Source organism: Giraffa tippelskirchi, chromosome 12, assembly GCF_054371585.1.
Source record: "Giraffa tippelskirchi isolate mGirTip1 chromosome 12, T2T-mGirTip1v1.2.pri, whole genome shotgun sequence".
Lineage (NCBI taxonomy): Eukaryota > Metazoa > Chordata > Mammalia > Artiodactyla > Giraffidae > Giraffa > Giraffa tippelskirchi.
Window position 1 is genome coordinate 47,880,021 of NC_137286.1, and position 23,986 is coordinate 47,904,006.

The following is a 23,986-nucleotide window of genomic DNA, read 5'->3' on the forward strand; positions in this document are numbered from 1 at the left end:
TTTGCCATTTTCCCCCTATTACCCCAGGAAGAAAAAAAAAATCATATGATTTCCCCCAAAGTATCTGAAAATGCTGACTTTCTTGAGCATGTACTTTGGAGATGTAACCAACTAGACAGACCGTGGTCCATCTCCCTGAGCTAAGACAACCTGCCTTCCTGTTGAATCTCATGACTTCCTCTCTTCTGTGCTCCACCGCCATAATCACATACGCAAAGTTTAGTAGCTTCAAGCAGTCATGCTAATTAAGTAATTAGGTTTAATTATGCTCACTGTAAATACACGGTAATTGGCTTAAAAAAAGTACTTAGGGGATAAGCATGTGCTGCCTGGTGGAGGAGGAGGTGAAGAACGATAAGACCCCCCAGCCAGCCTGGATCATGGTATTTTGTGGGCGAAATTGCACCCTGGGGAAGGTGCACCCAACAACTGACGTTGAATGAGATGTGGAGTGGGCCCTTCACTTCCTGTCCAGAGCCCTGGGTGATGAAGGACGACTTGTCTTCTTGGCGTGTCTTGGCCTCAGTCTTGTCTTCAAGGAGTGGAGGGATTAACTTTCCTCTAGAGATGCTCTCCAGCTCCAGCTTTCTCAGAGCTTTTACTCTTTTTTTTTCCTTTCAACTGGATTTGCGCATCCAAATTGGATGGGAGTGTTTTAAGGGTTATCATTCAGAACCAGCTGAAAAATCCATACGGGGTCAGATAGGAATCAAAAGTTGAGCTTTATTGCTAGACTTAAGTAAGTTGCTTAGGCTTAAAGCCAAGATGGGCTTCTTAATGCCTCTCCAAAGTCTTTTTTGAAAAAATTATTTATTTGGCTGTATCAGGTCTCCTTATATCACATGGGATCTTTTGCTATGGCAAGTGGGCTCAGTTGGGGTGCACAGGCTTAGTTGACCTGGGGCATGTGGGATCTTGGTTCCCTGACTGGGGATCGAACCTTCCTCACCTGCATTGCAAGGTGGATTCTCAACAAGTAGACCACCCAGGGAAGTCTGTCTCCCAAATCTTGGACTTGGAATGCACAGACAGGAGTTGGGTCTGCAGAGCAGCTGTTGACTGTCTGGTTGCATCGAGAGTCATAGTCTGCCTCATCTTTAGCAAGTCAGAAAGCTTAGGAGCTCCTTGGAAAACCATGCAGGCAGAGAGAGTCTCCCTTGTCTGCACTGGCCCCACCTGGAAGAGAATATGATGGCAGATGATGGACTCTGTCCACCTCACCCATTGGGTACATCTCTCACTTCTTACAGGGAGGGGCCAGGTACACATGTTGAGGGAACAGCTGGCGGTTACTCCCTGTGTCTTCAAGGAGATGGAAATTCCTATTTTATGGGCAGAGGCTAAAAAAGGAAAAAGGACCCCCCCCACCACCACCATCCTTGGAGACAGCAGAGTGTTCTGTTGTTAGTGGTGGCCTCCATTAGTATTCTCTTTCCAGAAGCCCTTTCCAGGAGAAAATGGTCATCATCTCCATTTCCTCTGAATGAACACATAAGTCATACTCCTGAAGGGAGATGGGCCAAAGAGGTGGGAAATTCTTCCCGTTGTGCTATATGCTTGTGTGTTATTTGCTCAGTCATGTCTGACTCTTTGCAACCCCAAGAACTGTAACCTGCCAGGCTCCTCTGTCCATGGAATTCTCCAGGCAAGAATACTGGAGTGGGTTGCCATTTCCTTCTCCGGGGGATCTTCCCGATTCAGGGATCCAACCTGGGTCTCCTGCACTGCAGGTAGCTTCTTTACCATCTGAGCCACAGGGAAGCCCACTATATTCTAAATGGTCAATAATTAAAAACTCAAGTTTTACCCACTCTTAGCCAAGAAGCCTGGCATCCAAGTGCCCTTCTGTATTCTCCCCAGCTGCCTTTATTTATTTTTAAAATATCTATTTATTTATTTGGCTGCCCTGGGTCTTAGTTGCTGCATGAGGGATTGTTAGTTGTGGCCTGTGAACTCTTAGCTGCTGAATGTGGGATCTAGTTCCCTGATCAGGGATGGAACCCAGGCCCCATGTATTGGGAGTGTGCAGTCTTAGCCACTGGACCACCAGGGAAATTCCCCCAGCTGCCTTTAATGCAGGATTCCCCAAATGGTGCTCTGGGCATTTTTAAGGAAAAGGAAAAATCCATGTCAAATAAACTTAGGAAAGTCTGGATTACATATCTTTTTTGTTTTACTGTGGAATTCTGAGAGCTTCTATTGGTATAGGTCATTGCAGTTTTGCTGGAGCATTTCCCATATTTTTTGGGTCACCGAACTTGATTTTGGGGATACACTTGTTAACATCTCTCTGTGGACACAGATGTTCAGTGGGTTGCATTCCAGGCTGTTCTGGGGGCCTGGGGTTCTGTTTTTGCCTCTCCAGCAGATGTGGGAACTCATGTGATGTGGGAACTCAGTGTGCCCAGATGAGCCTGAACCTGTTTGGCACATGCTCCGTCCTGTTTCTTCCTGAGCATCTGGGAGGGACAGGAAGTGGCCAAGTTCCATGGGAATGCCCAGAGTTGGAGTGGTGGCACTCATCAGGATTTCTGGCAGAGCAATAAATGCCCTTCATGCAAGTAGATCTGAGGTCTTTGTCACTTGTTCTTTGCCTGGAAGCTCTTGCAGGTGCCTTTAGCACTTCTTAAACCCCCAGATCTGGAGATGCTGGTCATGGCCAAATTTTCACTGTATTCCTTGTTTCCAGGCAGATCTGCCTCTTAGGACTGGAACTTCAGGGAGTTGTCTCCAAAGAGAAGTGTACAACCCAAGATGCAAACACCCTCCCTGAACCCCACCCCCGAGCTGCTGTTTCCAAATCATGGTATGAAAGGTCAAAGCATCTCTTAATTTCAAGAAGGGGCCACCTTTTCATTAGAAGATAAAGTGGCCCTAGACTCTGGTCCCAGCCTACTGACTCAGCAACCACGAGGCTGTGGGCAAGGCATCCACCTTCTCTAAACTTGAGATAAGAGAATGAGATAAGAAAATGAGGTAAGAAAACTTGATAATGAAAATGAAAAACACCTAAGGTGGTATTTTTTGAGATGACGTGGCATGAGAATTCGAAAGGGCTCTGTCACTTCGCCTAAGTGGCATATACATGACCATCTTTGCCTTGACAACAATATTTTTACAACAGATCGTTACAATTCCTGCCTCAAATATGCTGTTCGGGGAAACCAGCTTGATGGTGTCAAAAATAGAGGTTGCCAAGGCTTAAAGTTATTTCTGAAAAGATAAGGATCTTTCCCTCCAATGATATCTTCCCCCACCCTAACTCTGAGAAAAAGCAGTTTATCACCCAGATCTGAAGCCACAGAGATGCTCTTAGAGTCGGGACTGTAATATGTTGGTTGTCAGGAAATGATCGATGTAGATGAGCAGAGGGCTCAGACCAATTTCCTTTTGGGTTAATGAGACTGAAAAGCTCTGGGCTCAACCAGGGGATGGCAGAGAGATTCATGGTGAGATTTTTGTGTTTGTTTTATATTCTCTGCTTGCCCCTCCCCCCCCTTGTCAGCAAACATTATTTTGTTGAAACTGCACTACCCCGGCACCCCCATATACCTGCCCAAGTGCATCACTTATGTTATTTCTATATATGTGCCCATGTGGTACTTGTTATGCAGTTAGAATTTTAATGCCTGGTTGCTCAAGTGACCTTGTTCTTATAAGTACACAGCCCCTTCATTCTTTCTCAGCAGACCTCTACATGGGACTTTCAGACATAAATGTACATGTTTATAGGTCTTGTTTATATTTGTGCATATACCTCATGTTTTGGACCCTGATCGTATCAGTTCACATCTTTCGGCTGTAAGTAATAGGCAATCCTGACCCACTTGGGCTTAAACAAGAAGGCAATTTGTAATCACATAACTCAAGCAAATAGGTGGGGAAGGCTTCTGGTGAAGTACCTTAGGACTCTAGTCTTGCTTTTCTGAGATTTTCTCACCTCTGCCCTTCTGTGTTTGGCTTTACCATCAGGGGCTCCCCTCATGATTACAGAGTGGTTGCAGCAGCTCCAGGCATCACAATGAAACACATGGATTGGGGACAGCACAGAATTGTATCTTCTTGTGGGTCTATTGAAACTAAGAAAACCTTTTCCCAAGTTTCCCAAGTAGGCTTTCCCTCCAGTCTCATTGACAAGAATTGTGTCATCTGCTTATTCCTAAAACAGTCAGCCATAAAGAAAATGGGACTAAAACAAACACCTAGGCTCCTCTAAATACTCCCCTGAGCTTGGAGGTGCAACTCACTTCCCCTGAGGCATGAGGCTGCCTGGATGGGAGTGATTGCCTCCAGGGAGTCAGTCTGTTAGCAAGAAAGAAAAGAAAAATGGCTATGAGAAGTGACACTGCCCACCACCCCAGTTCTCTCCCCAGGGTCAACACCTGCTCTGCTAGAAGTAAGCAGAGGCCTCATGGAGTAGAAGTGGAATGGGAGGAAGATGAGAACATTGATCTCATGCAAATTTTACTCCTCCTGTATCTCCCCTTAGGGAAACCAAATTGGTAATTTGTGGTGGTTGTCAGTGACATTCTGGTCTGGTAAATTGTCCTGCTAATTTTCAAGGTTATAGTTATATGCTGAAGCAGAGACAGATTTCTTCATGTGGTTTTTGCTGGCTCCTATGATCTTGGCTGAGCTAGCTGTGTGAGTTCCTGGGAGCTGCTGTGTGATACTTTGGAAGCATCGTTTCTGGGGAGTAGGTGGTAGCAAGAGTTGGTGAAGAGAAAGAGAGGGGGAGAGTAGTGGGAGAGGTGCCTCTCAAGACCTTCTCAGGGCCAGGCTCTGAGCTGCAAGCACGTGAAAATAATACTAAAATCTTACACTGCATCATGCTTACTGTTGGTGCTAAAAATGGTTTAAATATGATAAATTGTTTCATGTGTCTGCTAAGTCTCTTCAGTCATGTCTGACTCTTTGCAACACCATACACTGTAGCCCATCAGGCTCCTTTGTCCATGGGGTTTCCTAGGCAAGAATCCTGGAGTGGGTTGCCATGCCCTCCTTCAGGGAATCTTCCCGACCCAGGGATCGAAACCATGTCTCTTCATTGGCCGGCGGATTCTTCACCACTTCCCAGGTAGTGCTACCTAGGAAGCCCAATAAATTGCTTAATCCTTATGAAAGCCATAGAAGACAAATTCCTTGGTTAAGGATCCCTTAACCACTGACCATATCCCATAGGTGGCCCAGTGGTTAAGACTCCATGCTTTCAATGCCAAGGGCCAGAGTTCAATCCTTGTTTGAGGACCTAAGATCCTGTAAGCCATGCAGTGCAGCCAAAAAGAGGGAAAAAAAAAACAAACCCAAAAGTCATAGAAGGCAGGTGCTATTATTTCCCCCTTTCATGGATGGGGAAACTGAGGCACAGGGGAGGGGGTTAAGTCGTTTCCTATAGTCTCAGACCTGGAAGGTGACAAAACTGGCATGACAGAGCCCACCACCCTCTCTTCCCCTCCTCAGTCCTCTGTCTACGTTCGATCCACTTGTCACGTGAGTGTTGGTGATCCCCATGTCACAGATTAGAAAACTCAGGCCCAGGGAAGTTAAGGAACTTGGTCAAGGTCACTCGCTGGTCAGTAAGAGAGCCAGCATTCCAACTCAGGGGTTTAGGAACGTGCCCCTTACACTGGCCCAGACTGCCTCCTGTCACTATTAGCTGACCTCCACTTTACCTGCACTCCGCCTTCTGGGAGACTGAGGATGAACTTAGAGATTCTCAGACAGATGCTGGCTTGAGTGAGCCACAGTGTCCCCCATTGAGTCAGCAGGAGGGAGTCCCTTTCTAGGACCTTCATGGCCCCTAGAGAGGCAGCCCCCTCCTCACTCCCACCCCATCAGGGCATCTAGAGCTTCACACACCTGGAAGGCAGGCCTCCCAGTGCTGTGCCCGGCTAAGTCGCTTCAGTCATGTCAACTCTATGCAGCCCCGTGGACTGTAGCCCGCCAGGCTCCCTGTACATGGGATTTTCCAGGCAAGAATACTGGAGTGGGTTGCTGTGCCTTCCTCCAGGGCACCTTCCCCACCCAGGGATTGAACCCTCGTCTCTTATGTCTCCCGCATTGGCAGGTGGGTCCTTTACCTGGGGCTTCTGCCACCTGGGGCTTCCCAGGCCTCCCAGAGTGAGGTCCAAAATGAATGGGCAGTAGAGGGTGCAAAGAGCTATAATGGGAGGAAGAGAATGGAAGTTCTCGGGATCAAGCTGGCCTCTTTCTCAGCCGTGCCTCCTTTCCTCCTGTCCTTGGTAGCTGTGTAGCTTAATTTGTCACCCAGATGGTAGCCAGCCATGCCTCTCACCAGGCACTGGATTCACTTCTGTCCCCAGATCTACAATTGCTGGTGACACAGCAACTCTTCAAACTCGGTTCTGCTGAGTCGGGCAGCCCTAATGCCACTGGTAGTGAAGAGTGTTGAGACTAACCTCCTAATGGCTCATTGATTGGTTGAATTACACTCAGTGTGATTCTGAAAATAGATTTTAAATATGTGCTTGGGGATTTGTGAGGATTTGTTACTTAAGAGTATTAACTCCATCGTGGCTGGTTTGACAAAGACATCCACACCAGTTGCCTGGGCTGGGGTCATACTGTTCGTTTCAGGGAGACCCCTCTGCCCAGAGCTGGATAGATTTTCAGAGAGCAGTGCAGGCAGGTGTGGCAAAGGCACCTATCTTTCATACACAGCCTTTGGCAGGTCATCTGAGAAGGTCATCTGGTTGACCCAACCGCTGCAAACCTCTCAATGTTCCCAAGGTGGGAAGGGGATGCACATAGATTCTGAATTCTCCCATTTACTTCCTCTGAAGTCAGGGAGCACAGACGTTTCCCTCTTTATAGTTCCAAGTTTTTACATTTCCTGGAGTTGCCACTCAGGGGAAGAATCAAAGAGAAGCTTTCTCAGAGGCTCAACTTAGCAGCCTCTTGGCATATCCAGTATCATCTTTCTGCTTGACATCCTTGAATCCCAGGCCTAAAGCGGGAGGTATATGAAGGGCTTCTGGTCTGGGCCTGGACTTCTAATACCTCTGCACTTTTTTGGTGACTGCCAAGTGAATTTGGACACATTAGAGAAGCTACATGAAAACATTGTTGGTAGCAACCAATCTCCGGGACTCCCTAAAGACCCATCAAGGGGGAGCAACTTTTAAAAATGTTTGTGCATCTATATGATGGAATATTAGGTAGTCATTTAAAGTAGATCAATATGTACTGATGTTTTAAAAAAAAAGAGAAATGCTAATGAAGTTTCCTCTGCAAGGAAGAATCACCGGCCTTTTGTATTTATTTCTATCTAGCCTATCAAGGACCTAAAATGTCTTCCATTTTTGATGCAGGGTAGGTCTGAAATAAATGAAGAACATCATAATTGAGCTTCCATAGGGCACAATGGGAAGGCGCTGTAAGACCATATTTCTGAGGGGAAATTGGTCAGCAGTCTTTTCTTCTTTTTTTGCAGACTGTTGATTCCACTGCTCCATTGTAACCTCTGTCTGAAAGGCTATATTTCCTGATAGCATTCCCGGGGAGTAATTTATACCCAGCCCATTGTGAGAAAAAAAAAAGTATCCTCAGGGATGGGAGGGTGTAAAAAACAAAACCTGGAAGAAAAGGAAAAAAAAAAAAAAGAAATGACACGCTGCTCTAATAAAGAAATTACTGAGGTTCTACATTATGAACTGGATTAATTTTTAATGACTGAGAAAGGAGTTGATTTATAATGCATCCTTCTCCACTGCAGCGCCTGTCCCCAGCTAATAAATAAATGACAGGTCTCTTGTATTAAAAGTATCCGTCATTTCACATTGTTGGAATGTAAAGAGTGAGAGGCGCTGAGTGAAAGGCCCCTGGGAGCGGGAGTGCCCTCCTGGGCACAGTTGGCCGGAGAGGTTGGCCTAGTTCCGAAACTAGAGTTAAGCTTGTTCCTTTCTCTTGGTCTCAGCAAAATGCCCCAAACCAGCTACAACTCTTGCGGTCCTCAAACCATGTAACTTAGGTCGGGACTTGAAACCACTGTCTTTTAACTGAGATCGCACACCTGGTCTCAGGACTTAATGAAGCTCGGGTTCTCGATGTCTCATCACAGAAAGAATTCAGTGAGAGACAAAGTGGATTGAAGAAGCAGATTTATTTAGAAAGAAACACACTCCACAGACAGAGTGTGGGCCATCTCAGAAGGTGAGAGTGACCTTGAAATGTGGTGTGGTTAGTTTTTATGGGCTGGGTAATCTCATGGGCTAACGACTGGGTGGATTATTCCAACTATTTCGGGGAGGGGCTGGGGATTTACAAGAATTGGGCCACCACCCACTTTTTGGTCTTTTAAAATTTTTATTATTAGTTTTGGCTGTGCTGGGTCTTCACTGCTCTGTAGGCCTTTCTTTAGTTGCGGCCTTTCTTTAGTTACGGCGAATGCGGGCTACTCTCTAGTTCCTGTGTGCGGACTTCTCATCGTGGTGTCTTCTCTTGCTGCAGAGCACAGGCTCTAGGGCCTGTGGGCTTCAGTAGCTGTGGCACGTGGGCACAGTAGTTGCAGCACCCACGCTCTGGAGCACAGGATCAATAGTTGTGGCATGCAGGCTTTGTTATTCCACAGCATGTGGGATCTTCCTGGCCCGGGGATGGAACCCATGTCACCTGCATTGGCAGGTGGATTCTTTATCCCTCAGTCACCAAGGAAACTCCACTTTTTGGTCTTTGATGGTCAGCCTTGGAACTGCCCTGACCCTGGTGGGTGTGGCATTTAGCTGCTGATATGTTATAATGAGTGTGTTCTGAGGCTCATTGTCTAGTGGAAGTCGATTCATCTGCCTTCTTGGATCTTTTTGGCTCCAGTTTATGTCATGTCCTTGGGCTAGGTCATTCTTTTAAAGGTTGTGCCCTGCTCCCTTCATTCCTGTTTCCGGCCAGGAGAAGGTTCATAGGAAGGAGTGATGGAATGCTTAGGAATACTTAGGGGCGAAAATTTAGGTTCTTGGTCCTTAAGCAAAACTGTCTGTGGCTTCTCGCTCCATCTCCTGACCAGGAACTGGTGGGAGCTGTGTGTTCAGTACTGGTCCTTTGTTGATGGTGATAGATGAGTCACAGCTCTGCTTCACCTCTCTTTGCTTCTTAAGAAAAAAATTAAGGCTAATATTTGCTCTGGTTCCAAAGTAGTATCTGTTCATTGTAAATATTTCAGGGGGGGTGGGGGGAATCCAAAAAAATACAAAGAAGAAAATAGAAATTACCCTCAATACTGCCCTCAGCGATTTATGAACCCTTTGGTGCACTGCCTTCCAGTCTTTTTTTTTTTTACATTTATAACAAATCACAGAAGCAGACATGCCTGTGCCTATACATACACGTGTATTATGCAAACATGAGATAATATTCTGCATACAGTCTTATAATCTAAATTTGTTGTTTAACGACATGTCATTGACCTTTATTTCATCTTATTAAAAATAATGCAGCTGTTTTTAGTGGCTCCATACATGTGGTCGGGGTCCTATTCACGTCGGTGCCTGTGTTTGAGCTGGTGATCAGTCAGTCAAAATGCACTGCTTTTTTTCTCTATCACAATGCCAACTTCGGGGTAAACACAGTGTGGGAGAAAAATGAGGAGGGAAGATGGTTTTCGCACAGAGCTCATAATTATAGAGCAATGACGATGCTGCAGCGTCGCTGCCGTGAGATTGAGGGAGAACAGAGTGGCGGGGTCCCCGCGTGAGGGGGGTCATGCTCCAGCTGGGGAGAGAGAGGCTGAACCCGGTTCCTGTGATCCAGGCATGAGGCGTGCATCGGGGATGCTATCACAGAAATCCTGCCAGGAAAGGGCCAGGTGTTCTCAGAGAGTGCCAGCTTGTTTAAATTAGGGGAAACCGAGGCTTGGGTGAAAGTTCCACGGAGGAAGGAGGGTTTGAGCTTCCTAGAAAGTAAAGGAGGATTTCTGCGGGGGAGAGATGGAAGGTCAGAAGCCTCCAGGCCACAGCAGCAGTAGCTGGAAACAGAAAGGGGGCTTTAGAGGTCACCGGAGTGGAGCCCTTGGTAGAGGAAGCATCCTGTTGACATATTACGTAGAATAGGTTTTTTGAAATAACAATGATGCATTTATTCACAGAATTTGCACTTAAATTGTTCCAATCTTGGTTTACCACACTTACTGTTATCAGATTCTCAGAAGCAGAGGGTGAGTTGAGAAGCAAACACACCACTGATAGCATCATTAGGAAGGTCAAACAAAGTAGATGATTCTCTCTCAATTTAGGGACAGTGTCAGAAAGACACTGAGAAAGACCCTGTCCCAGAAAGGAGAGAAATGAAACAGTGACTGCCTATCCTTTTCAGCACAAGGAATGTTACTTAGAAAGCCAGAGAGATTCAGTGATCCCTGCCAGCAGGTTGACGCCTTCTGATTTATTTATGTTGTTTTCATAGGCTTACAGGAATGGAAGTTTGCCTGCACTTTAAGGCCAAGATTTTTGTTCTTCACATATGAGTTTGTTTCTTGATTTGTTGTGTGCATTCCTAAACATAGAGAGACCGATGCCTTTTGCTTTGGGGGGAAAAATAGGCGAGTCTCTGGGGCTGGCAAGTAGAGGAATCAGAGACAGTGTTTCTGTGAAGAGTCAGCTGCTGTGTTGCAGGAGAGGTTGTACCTGGCGGAGTCCCAGAAGCACTGGTTTCTGAAGCACCTGGGAGAAGCAGGTATTTTTGCCATGTTAAAAAGTGGCAAAACACGAGATCAAGTCCTAGCTGGCCTTGGTTTTATAACCAGTCAATTGCAATATAATCCTCACTTTTATTTGTACTTTCAAATCTTGGACCCAAAATGATTCCAGGAATAGAACTTGGCTGAAAGCAAACTTCTCCCTTTCCTGTTCTTTAATTCTCTTTCACTTAACTTCCTTATAGAACATAGACATTTTTATTTTATTTTTTTAGTCTGAAAAAGACCTAAGCACGCCATTAAGACCAGTCTCTTCATTTTACAGGCAAGGAAACTGAGGGTCAGAAACATTTCTGGGATGTAAAGCCACGTGATTATCTGGAGGCAGGAGGGGGATTGGGTCCAAGGGCTCTTCTCTCATGATGTTTCTCACTTCTCTTGAACCTATAAGTGGAAATGCAATCTTTTTCATTCCCCCGAAAGAAGTTGATTTTGTCTGGGTCATTTAATAAGGAACGTCTGACAAAAGTGAACTGTCTGACTTAGGTGCGGTAATTGCTACAGAAATTGGTTTTAGGGACTTCGGGGAATTCTGCAGTTGAACCCAGAAACATCCTTATCGAGTACAGTTTGTTCCAATAATTCCACAAATTTGAAGCACTTGAAATACTGCCATTTCTCTGTGGAGTGATTCTTTGTTTTTTAGTAAACTTTCAAGGAGCTCTGCCACACTGCCCCATTGGATTCCTGATAAGATACAGTATGACTGTCTTAATATTTTCTCTAACTTCTTGAAACCAGGCGCTGCTGAGTCCTTGCATCTGATCAGAAACGTCATTTGCACGAGATAGATCTTTTTGAGAAGACTGTCTGAGTTCCTAATGGCATTAAAGAGGAAGCCAACTTGCGGCTAGGCATCTGTTTGATTCCCATGCAGCTTTCATGTTACTTAATGCATCAGTTCACAAAGGGAATTCAAGTTCCACCGGAAACTAGGAAATGTAACCATTATTCTGGCTATCTAGCTCTTCTGTCTGGTGGGGAGGAAGTATTTTAATAAAGGGAAAAGACGTTGAATAGTAAGTGAAACTTTAACTCTGTTATCTATGTTTATTTCCACTCCCTCCCAGAACTCCACTAAAATAACAGTAAAGGCATTTTCAGACATAAACCCCCAAGGACAAAAGGAGTATGAGAAATGGCCACAGATGAGAGTTAATCAGGTTTAGTAGCAGAATAGAAACATTTTCAGATACACAGATATTTTTACTCTATGTACCCCTTTCTTAGGAAGTCCCTGGAACATGTTCCCCACCAAAACAAATGAGTCAACTAAGAAAGAGGAAGACAGTGGCTCCAAAACACAAAAGGTATAAAGGAAATTGTCAGGGCAATAGGACAGGGAACGTAGATGAGAGGCGGGTTCGATACCTGGGTCGGGAAGATCCCCTGGAGGAGGGCATGGCAGCCCACTCCAGTATGCTTGGGCTTCCCTGGTGGCTCAGCTGATAAAGAATCTGCCTGCAATGCAGGAAACCCAGGTTTGATCCCTGGGTTGGGAAGATCCCCTGGAGAAGGAAATGGCAACCCACCCCAGTATTCTTGCCTGGAGAATCCCATGGACAGAGGAGCCTGGTGGTCTACAGTCCATGGAGTTGCAAAGAGTCAGACATGACTGAAGTGACTTAGCATGCCCACACAGGAGCAGTAAGTCCGTCAAATAGTTAGATAGCAATCCTAGAAAGCAACCAACACAGCGTGGAGTATTCAAAGAGAGAGACCCAAGAGGAATGTCTAAGAGAGGAGGAAGAAGATGGGGAAGGAGGGGAAAGAAAGGAAGGAAGGAAGAGGAGAAATTTTATCACCCCCTAAAATGGAATTCCATTCTTCTCATTAGTAGACCTGTATCACAAAAATCATATTCCATTATTATATTTAGAATTGTATTTGGGGCTTCTCTTGTGGTTCAGCTGGTAAAGAATCCACCTGCAATGTGGGAGACCTGGGTTCTATCCCTGGGTTGGGAAGATCCCCTGGAGAAAGGAACGGCTACCCATTCCAGTATTCTGGCCTAGAGAATATTCCATGGTCTGTATAGTCCAATTGTATTTAATAAAAGACTTATGAAAATTAAAAGAAAAAAACAGAGGGAATTTGTTTCTACTTAACTTCTAATTGGCTTCACATGATTTGCAGTTGACAAACAGCACACTGGGAAACTTCTTGATTCTTTCTTTGGGAAACTGGTTGTGTTAGCATCCCCAAGCTTATGGTTTTGTGTCTTTAGGTATTCCATTGACAAACACTGGCTGATGGCTCACTGTGCTGAGTCTGTGCTGAACCTATGCTAGGCAAGCACCATGTTTCCGTTGAGATCTCCATTGCCTGGTTAAACTCTGACCCAAAGGAAGATGGTGTTTGTGACTTTTAAGTGTCCTGTCACCCTAGAGATGACAGTGGAATTTCAGAAAGCCATCATTCCTATAGGATAATGGTTCTCAAGGGTGGTCCCCATACCAGCAGCATCAGCGTCACCTTGAAAACTTGTTAAACATGCAAATTCTTGAGACCTTTTTCCCCAGACCCACTGAATCAGAACTCTGGGGGCAGAGCTCAACAATTTGTGTTTTAATAAATCTTCCAAGTGACTCTGATCCACACCAAAGTATGTGAAGCGCTATGTAAGATATTCATGGTGCTTTTTCTCCCCCTTCCATCTAAAATAGTTAAAGAAGTTGAGGTGAGTTTTGATACAACTATTGGTAGTATTTTAAAAATTTTATTCATTCAGTAGACATTTATTGAGCATCTCCTAAATTCTAGATATTGTTTTGGGTGCTAAGAACACTAGTAAGCAAACAAATAGGTTATGTTGCTATGGTTGATTGTTTTTCTTTAAGTATTTTCATTTTATTTATTTATTTGTGGCTTCACTGGGTCTTCACTGCTACACGGGCTTTCTCTGGTTTTGGTTCTCGGGCTTCTCATTACAGTGGCTTCTCTTGTTGTGGAGCACAGGCTCTAGGGAGCATGAGCTCAGTAGTTGAGGCCCACAGGCTTAGTTGCCCTGCAGCATGTGGGATCTTCCCTAACCAGGGATTGAACCTGTGTCCCCTGCACTGGTAGATTCTTAACCGCTGGACCATCAGGGAAGTCCCGCTGTGGTTGTTTTGATGTGAATGTGTAAACACTCTTCTGGCTAACAGTAATATAAACGAAGACTCTCATGTGTTATCTTCACACCATTTGAGACTTCTGTGCTCTTCCAGGCCACTCCAAATGGGGGACTTTGTCAAAGCTTGGAGATCAGAATGTCATGACAGTGAGAAATGGAGTAAACAAGATGTGGGGAGGGATCAGGCCTGTTCTTTGGAAATAATAAGAATGCAAGTGTGAAGATTTGTATCACTATTTTGTTGTTCAGTCGCTCAGTCATATCTGACTCTTGGCAACCCCATGGACTGCAGCACACCAGGCTTCCTTGTCCTTCACCATCTCCCAGAGTTTGCTCAAACTCATGTCTGTTGAGTCAGTGGTGCCATCCAACCATCTTTCAAATGGTGTCAAAATGCTTCCTTTATATCAAAACCCCCATGTCCTGGCAGCCTTGTCAAAATGGCTGCATTGGATTGTCCTAGTCCGCTCAGGCATCCGTTAACTTGTGGGTCTGTGGTTCATGTGATGGCAGGATAGGAGTCAGACAGCTGAATGTGGAATTTCTCAAAGAACAGTGGGTGTTTCTCCTTCATGGTCCCCCAGGTCTTCCCATGTGTAGACGTGGATGGACATTAGAGCTTGGATTTGCTGTTGTGTCATCTAAGTCTCTATTGGATTAATGGAAGGACCTGCCTCATAGGGTCTTTCTGTGTATTAAACGATGGATGCAAGGGGCTTGAAACCGTTGCCTGCACTTAGAAAGCAATCACTAAATTCTAGCTAGTAGGCTACTGATACGTGATCAGAGTCTGCCTTAGTTACATTAAAGAAGGAATTTGACACAGAGCACCAGGCTGAGCTCACTGTGTTATACAGCAACTTCCCACTAGCGATGTGTTTTACACATTGTCGTGTATATATGCCAATGCCAACCTAGAGGGGTGGGATGGGGTGCGGGTGGGAGGGAGGCTCAAGGGGGAGGGGACATATGTATACTGATGACTCGTTCACCTTGTTGTATGGCAGAAACCAACACAGCATTGTAAAGCAATTATCCTCCAATTAAAAATTTTTACAAAGGAATTTGAGATGTCATTAGAATACTTTTGACCTACCAGATCGTTCTGGGAGTATTTGGTCATGCAGATTTGGCTTGGCATCACTGGCAAATCACACTTTCTTCTTGGTGGAGAAATGTGAGGAGGGCAGTGTCTCTCTGTGTCCAATCCAGTGTTCACACTGACATTGTTCAGTGACTGACTCACACGCTCACAGCCAGGGCCTGGGTGTCTCTGGTCCTGGCTTCTCCTCCTAGTTAACCATGAACCATGACTCGGTCCTAGATCTTCACGCCTTCACCTCCTCTGGTAGAGGAGGCAGTTTTGCTAGGAAATACCAGATTAGTGAGAATTTAATTATCATTTCCAAAGGTTCGAAAAGTATGCCAATACAACGAATGCCCCCTTGACATACTGAATTTAGGTATATCTAACCTCTTTCTGTTAAATATGGAAATACATTCATTTTGTGAGTCCTTCATAGAATTAAGAGTAGAACCACATTCTAATGAGTCCCCAGCTAAATTTTCTCAAATCCCTCTTCATTTTGATTTTAAAAGAACTTACTTAAAATATTTAACTTTAAAAGCGAAAGAGAGGGATTTCCCTGGTGCTCCAGTGGTTAAGAATCTGCCTACAATGTGGGGGACACAGGTTTGATCCCTGGTTGGGGAACTAAGATCCCAATGCCACTGAGCAACTAAGCCTGGGCACCACAACTCCTGAGTCTTGCATGCTACAACTAGAGAGTCCAAGTGCTGCCACTAAGACCTGACAGAGCCAAATAAATAGATATTTTTAAAAATGGAAGAGAAAAGCCCAAGATTCAGGATTTTGCATATATAATTATAAAGCATTTAAGGGCAATTTTATTTCTTCCTTATATAGAATATTACAACTAAATATGTTCTTTTCTTATATTTTGGTCATTGTATTTATTTTTAAAATTAATTTTTATTGAAGCATAGCTTTACAATATTGTGTTAGTTTCTACATTTTGTTAGTAGAGCAGAATGACTCAGCCATTCATATAAATACACATATATCCCCCCCTTTTGGACTTCCTTCCCATTTAGGTCATCACAGTGCATTCAGTTGAGTTCCCTGTGCTATACAGTAGGTTGTTATTAGTATCTACCTTATACATAGTATGGGCTTCCCTGGTGGCTCAGAGGGTAAAGCGTCTGCCTGCAATGCAGGAGACCCAGGTTCGATCCCTGGGTCGGGAAGATCCCCTGAAGAAGGAAATGGCAACCCACTCCAGTACTCTTGCCTGGAGAATCCCATGGACAGAGGATCCTGGTGGGCTGCAGTCCATGGGGTGGCAAAGAGTCAGACATGACTGAGCAACTTCACTTTCACTTTATACATAGTATAATAGCGTATGTGTGTCAATCCCAATTTAAAAACAAGCCACAGACTGAGTTTTCTGTCTGTAAATGCTTTCTGGTGAGTAGGAGTTATAGGCAGCAAAAGTTGAGAAGCCCTGGGCAGAAGGAACAGCATGTGCAAAGGTATAGAGACTGGTTCTGGGGAGAGTCAGTAGTTCTGGATACGTGGAGTGAAAGGTACGTTGCAGAAGCCAAGATGTAATGGCCTGAGGGCCCTGCTTGTTTATTTCAAACCTTTTGAAGCTAATACCTGGGGACAGAAAGATGCCCCAACAAACAATGGATCAGAAAGGAACAAGAAGAATATTTGCAAAAAAAGAAAAAGAATTTTTTTTCCCCTTTCTTGGTAGTGTAAGGGTGGCAGAATGTGTGATGGCATGAACTCTGAATTAAAAATTCTCAAGCCAAGTCCAAGTAACTACTATTAAACTACAGTATGGTATCAGGTGAGCGATTCAGAAACACCCTGAATGGTGTCTGTGAATGATACAATCAGACCTGTTAACCAACCTAGCTTATTTCTAGTATGACGATTCATTGATATTTTGCATGGCTGCATGGGGGCATGGGGGGTGGATGTGTATAAACCCTAAAATGGCTGGACATACATTTTGCTCATTTTTTGCTCTTAAATTTGCAAGTTCTGTTATTGGACCTTAGTAGACAAAATTAGAATGTGTATCTTTTACACTAAAACTCTGCTTATTCAATGTGTTTATTAAATTGCTTTCAGGAAAATCTGTTATCAATATATTAATATCTTCAATATATTATTCATTGTTTAAAATAGAAAAGCATAGTTTAATTTTTCTCTACCTTTCCTTTTACTGCAGGGGAAAAAAATAGTAAAAAGCTTGGAGAAAGAGCTACCAATTTCTTTTACATAAATTTTCTCCTTTCCCCAAGATACAAACACACTTGTGTGGGTGCTCAGTTGTGTCCGACTCTTTACGACCGCATGGACTGTAGTCTGCCAAACTCCTCTGTCCATGGAGTTTTCCAGGCAAGAATAGTGGAGTGGGTTGCCATTTTCTTCTCAGGGGATTGAACCCACACCTCCTGTGTTGGCAGGAGGATTCTTTACCACTGTGCCACCTGGGAAGCCCCTAAGATATTCATATCTTAAATCACAATCAGAGATCAGGTGGTGGATGGAGCCTTGAGAATGAAGCAATGCTGAATGAGAAAGGAGAGATAAAGCACAGAGCTGTGGAGTTGGGGTCGTATTAGGGAGAGAAAGGGAAAGGAGATGGAGATGGCATTACAGCTGTTGGAAAGGGCTACTGCATCCAAAATTGGAAACAGTTTGCAAAAGAAGGGTGGTGTCAGAGGTAGAAGCAGTAGGCAGAGCCCAGGCCACGAGATTTGTGGAAGAGCTAGGTTCTAGAGCCCTGGAGTAGGGGGATGAGATATATTTCCATTGTGTGACTATACCACAGTTAATTTATACATCCTGCTGTTGGTTGACATTTGAATTCATTCTTTTTTTCTGCTATACAAAATGATACTGGGTAGTGGGGAAAGCAACTAGAGAGCAGTGACATGATGGTGAGGAATGGACCAGCTGACCACATAGCTTTACCTTCTAGATCTGAAGGCAAATTGAGGCCAACTCCCATGCCTGATCATTCGAAAGAGCATTTCTTCTTTCCTATACCAGATGCTTTGGCTTGCATCGGTTTGGTGACCCAGGGGACAAAGGAGTCCACAGTATCCTTAGGAAGGACAAAATTCTATAGTGTGTTCTTTCCCGACTGGATCCGAGGAGGCTCTGAGAATAGGTGCAGAGGTGCCTCTTATAACAGCAGTGGTCACCTGTTCTAGTAGAAGAATCTGGACTTGTTCCAACCTCTGCTTCAGCACCTACAAGCTGTGAATGCTTGAGTCATTCAACTACTCACTTGCAAAATAGGACCTTGCAGGGCAGAGGTGCAAACCAGCAGCCTCACGGCCACATGCCACCCACAGAGGTGTCTTGTTTGACCTCTGCAGAGCGTGTGATGTTTTTGCACTGGTGGCTAATGGCTAAAACTTGGGAAAGTGCATATCATCATTCCATACTTACAGTTTCTCATGAAATGTGAAAGGCAAAAGTGGCTTGTGTTCTTATGTGGCAACTATTAGCTAGAGCCTAGAGACAGCAGCCTTTTCTGAAAAGAGCGTTACTTTGTCCCTTTTGCCAGAATCCCCTTCAGTCCCTGTGGGCTTATCCTTGACTCCTCCCATTCATTTACATTGTTCACCTGACCTTTGCGGTCATTTTAGTTTGTGACCCTCTTTATGTTTTTAATATAAGCCATTTATCGAGATATGGGCTTCCTTGGTGGCTTATTGGTAAGGAATTGGCCTGCAATGCAGGAGATGTGGGTCCTTGGGTTTGATCCCTGGCTCAGGAAGATCCCCTGAAGAAGAAAATGATGACCCATTCCAATGTTCTTGTCTGGGAAACCCCATGGACAAAGGCATCTGATGGGCTGCATTCAGTGGGGTCATAAGACACGAACACAACTTCTCACTAAACCACCATCACTATTTATTGAGATATTGGTTAGGCCAAAGAAGTTTGTTTGGATTTTTTTGTAAGATCTTATGGAAAGCCACAAATGAATCTTTTGGCCAACACAGTATAAATCAAGCAGACAAATTATAGATGTACAGGTACATGAATGCTGGTTAGACCCAAGTAACCAGCACCCCAGGAACTGTCTTATGCTCCTTCTAATCAGCACCTACTCCTCCCAAAGGTATACAATTGTCTGCCTTCTATCACACTGTACATTAGTTTTGCTTGCTTTGAAACTTTATATAAGTGGAATCACACAATATGTATTCTTGGAGTTAGTTTATTCTCACTGCTCTGTTATATTCCATCATGTGACTATATCACAGTTCATTTATACATTTCACTGTTGGTTGACTTTTTTTTTTTTTTTCTCTCCAAAATAATGCTGAATGTAGATATTAAAATGCTAAAGCATATGTTTTGGTGAATGTATATACACATGTCCTTGGGATTCCCAGGTGGCTCAGTGGGAAAGAGTTCTCCTGCCAATGCAAGAGACCAGGAGATGCGGGTTTGATCCCTGTGCGAGGAAGATCACCTTGAGAAGGAAATGGCAACCCACTACAGTATTCTTGCTGGAAAATCCCATGGACAGAGGAGCCTGGTGGGCTATAGTCCATGGGGTTGCAAAGAGTCAGGTATGACTGCGTGACTGAGCAAACACACACACACACACATGTCCACACACACACGTTTTCACTGGAGATGTAATTATGATTGAAATTACTAGGTCTGAACTGTGTGTTCATTTATAATAATTTTTAAAATAAGGGTTTAAAAGACATGTCTGCAAAGAGCTTGGCACACAGTCATAGCTCCATAAATTGATGTTAGCTAATATTGCCGTCATCAGCGTCATCATCATCACCCGCATTATCCTCATATTTTTAATGACACTGAGAAAGAATTAAACTCCTTGAATATGCCTCTGGGGCCGAGGTTTCTCCCAATCCTCTTAGCTATAAAGTCTCAAAAATTTATGGACAGTGACAGCTCTCTTCGCACTAGACTGACCTTTCTCTCTCGCGACCAGAGGGCCCCATGAAGGAGACAGAGAGGAGCACCAGGAGTCTGTCTCCCTTGTGCTGAGTGTTGATAGCCCTCCACTTCAGTCCTACTGTGTTTCTTTCCTGGGCCCTAGAAGGGGGCTGGTCTGCAAAGTCGGGGATATCTGAGCTGCTGCTAATGGAAAGGGACTCTTCCAGCACAGAGAGCAAAAGGAGACAGTCCTCATGGAGGTGGATCTTATTTATTCCATTTCCCGCTCATGGTCAAGATAATATTTCGGTAATTGATATGACTTTATGAATAATGGAGCGTGGATCGAGAAGGTTGGAGCATCTGTTTCACGTGAAGAATTGCTGGTGGCAGAGCCCTGGTTCCTCCTCATTGTCCTTCTACTGCCACCAAGAACCTTGAGTGCCAGGAGACTGGGGTTGTGGTTGTTGTTCAGTCGCTAAGTCGTGTCCAACTCTTTGCGACCCCATGAACTGCAGCACGCCAGGCTTCCCTGTCCTTTAGTATCTCCCGGAGTTTGTTCAAACTCATGTCCTTTGAGTTGGTGATGCCATCCAACCATCTCATCCTCTGTCACCCCCTTCTCCTCTTGCCCTCAATCTTTCCCAGCATCAGAGTCTATCCCAATGAGTCCACTGTTTGTATCAGATGGCCAAAGTGCCAGGAGACTGGGGATGGGAAAACATACTCACTTCCTGGAGGCAGAGAATTTAAAATGTGAAATTCTTAAAGGTCACCTAGTTCCGTGGGTACCAAATATATGTTCTCAGGTATCTTCACTGGAATCATCCAGAAGCATCTAGGAATCACTGTGTCCTGGATTCCATCCCAAGATTCTGGTTGGTAGTCTGAGTGCGGGCTGGCCAGCTTCCTAGAGATTCAGAGATCCTGAAGCAAATTTGGCAGCTATTGAGTCCATCCAATCTTTTTGCTTTACAGACAAGAAACAGAAGCCTTGAGTGGTTAAGACTTTTGTCCTAAGAGACTCTGTGACTTGGTGGCTTTGGCATCATCAGAAGCGGATGTGCCACCTTCCTTTTTCACCAAAATGTCCCTCCTAACATCCTACACACAAAACTTCTCCCAGAACCGCCTCTCTTCCCTTGCAGGTTCTAGAATTATATTCCGTCTTAGTTAGTCTCAGCATTCTGTCTTTATTTTCTCTCCTGGAGAGGCCCAACCCAAATTAATTTCAGCTTCTTTCTTTCAGGGGACACCTCTCTTCTGAATGAGAACCTCTTTCTTTCTAGTGTATAAAAATCTTTTGGTTCCCTTGGTTCTTAGCATATCTAGAGAGAAGTGGCCAAGTCAGCCTAGTAGATAATTTGTGGGCAAATCCTCTCCTGCAGTGATGCTGCAGAGCTCTGGTTGTGAAGGACCATTTGCCTCCACAACCAAGAAGATGTGGAAGTGCAGCATCATAAGAAGGATCCTTAGGTGTCCCACTCATCCACCCATTTGACAGATAGGATCACTGAGGCATAGAGAGGTTGTGTGGCTTGCCCAGGAAACAAAGCGGGTTTGTAGGTGTGGAAGAGAAGAAGAATTAAAAGTCAGGTCTTCAGATTCCTCTGCCCTATCCTTGCCTTGATTCAAATGAGCACATCTTTTATGGCAGAATTTCACATATCTGGAGACATACTGAAGGCAGGAAAAATTGGTTTCCTGATACAGGTCTTTGCTTGTTTCTCAACAAAGAACATCTTAGGACTGAAGGAGAGTCGAGAGATCTTTCTAATCTTGGGTTTCCTTCATACCCCTTGCAGGTGGTCATCCATCTTAATACCTTTCTTCTAGTGACCTAAAGCTCCTCTTTCCACAGTGGTCCAGCCTATGTGCAGGACGTTCTATTTGTGAGAAAGGCCTCACTGTCTTGGCCTAAGAATCAGCCTCCTGGGGACCCACTCCCCGGACCGCAGTGTTCTGCCTGGAGACACTCAGCCAGCAATGCTGTGTTGAGAGCAAGCCCCGGCTTTGACACTGGGTTTTAGTGCTGCTCTGCCAACTGTCAGCTGCTTATCTCCAATAATCCTGCTGCAGCTTCTCGAGCCTTGTCTGTAAAATGGGGGTAATAATACCCCTGTCAGAGAGTCATGATGAATATAACTCCAGCTCTCATTCTCAGGATCCACATCTCACAGGGCATGTCCTAGCGCCCTGGACTCCCCTGGCTCTTCCAGGTTCCGTGTCTCCCTCTTTCCAAACCAAACCTTCACATATCCTTCCACTGCTTCCGTGTGGCTCTGGCCTCAGGGCTCCATGTGCTTTTTGTCAGTTTTCACATGTGTTTCTCAGCTGAGAAGTCTCTCCTGAGATGAGTTTCTGTCCCTTTTCCATACATAAGGAAGCATGCCTGCTAAGTCACTTCAGTCGTGTCCGACTCTTTGCAACCCAATGGACTGTAGCCTGCCAGGCTCCTCTGTCCATGGGGTTCTCCAAGAATACTGGAGTGGGTTGCCATGCCCTCCTCCAGGGGATCTTCCTGACCCAGGGATCAAACCTGAGTCTCTTATGTCTCCTGCATTGGCAGGTGCATTCTTTACCACTAGCACCACCTGGGAAGCCCCACAAGAGGAAGGGAGTGTAACAATTACCCATGGCATAGTTTCATGTCTCTAAGGCAAGTATTCTGTATTCTGGAATACAGTTTGGAGACTGTCTATGTTGGGCTGTGCATGTGTGAGTCAGTGTGTGTGCGTGTGTGCAGAAATCAAGCTGTGTGTCTCTGTGTGTTTCTCTTCAAATGTGTGTGTGTTCATAGACATCTTCTCATAAATCTATAATATTAGAGCCTCAGCTGCCCTGGCCCATTTTTTAAAGTGGGGACCTATTACTCTTCTTCTTTTTTTTTGTTTTTTAGTTGCATCTATTTATTTACTTACTTATTTTTTGGCATGTAGAATCTTATTTCCCCAACCAGGGATTGAACCCACGCCCCCTGCATTGAAAGTGTGGAATCTTAACCACAGGCCCACCAAGGCAATCCCTGTGCTGGCCCATTTTTCACGTCAAGGAGATGTGCACTGTTTCTTTAAGTCCCAGAATCCGCCGATGCCATGGGGCAGGGCTTTTCAGCTTATCCTTTTTTCCACCTGAAGCTGCGTCACATTTCTATCACTAATCTGAAAAGCACTTTGCAATGAACGACACCTGAGCTGTGTAAGATATTAATAGCTGCAGAGATTTCATCCTTGTGCCATTTAAATCCGTTGCATGAGATACACTCTTATGGAGACAGTGAGGGATAAGAAGAAAAAAGCCTAGAATAATTATAAAAGGTATGGAAAAACATATTTTTGGATGATTGAAATAGTATTTTGTTTTTATCATCCACCCTGCTACCTTCTGGGCTTCCCAGGTAACGCAGTGGTGGAGAATCTGTCTGCCAATGCAGGAGATGCAGGAAATACGGGTTCAATCCCTGGGTTGGGAAGATCCCCTGGAGGAGGAAATGGCAACCCACTCCAGTATGCTTGTGCCAAAAATCCCATGGACAAAGGAGCCTGGTGGTTTCAGCCCATGGGGTCGCAAAGAGTCGGACACGACTGGGTGCCTAAGCGCGCACACACACAAGACCACCAGTCACTTGGGTCAGTCCTTCCCCTGGTTCTACCAATTCAATTGCTTGTATTTCAAGGCCGAGTCACATAGATCCTTTTAAGTTTGGCCTTTCATATTCTCTAAACACTTGCTAAATTCTACACGTTTTCTTGTCCTGTGGAAGGCAGCAGCACGCATATTTTTCTTGGTGGAGATGCTCCTTGAATTTGCACAAGGGAAGGACAATGTGTTCTCTTTCTAATAGCTGGGTTTCTTCAAAATTTATTTTTATTGAAGTATGGTTGAATTACAATATTGTCTTAATTACTGCTGTACAGCAAAGTGTATCAGTTGTATATATACATTCTCTTTCATATTCTTTTCCATTATGGTTTATTACAGGGTATGGAATATAGTTCCCTGTGCTATACACTAGGATCTTATGGTTTATCCATCCTATATATACCAGTTTGTACCTGCTGATCCCAAACTCCCAGTCTTATCCTCTCCTACTCTCTTCCCCTTCAGCAACCACAAATCTGTTCTTCATGACTGTGACCTGTTCCTGTTTCATATGTGTATGAGTATGTGTGCGTGCTCAGTTGTATCTGACTCT

At 44.6% G+C, this 23,986-nt stretch overlaps 1 protein-coding gene and 1 non-coding gene across 3 annotated transcripts in view; both read left to right on the forward strand.

The window, feature by feature from the left end:
• NTRK3 (neurotrophic receptor tyrosine kinase 3) overlaps positions 1–23,986 on the forward strand; it is a 424,805-nt gene that overhangs the window by 265,145 nt on the left and 135,674 nt on the right. The window lies entirely within an intron of this gene.
• Positions 16,017–16,088, forward strand: TRNAC-GCA (transfer RNA cysteine (anticodon GCA)). The gene has a single exon. It is a non-coding gene; the product is annotated as a tRNA-Cys (tRNA).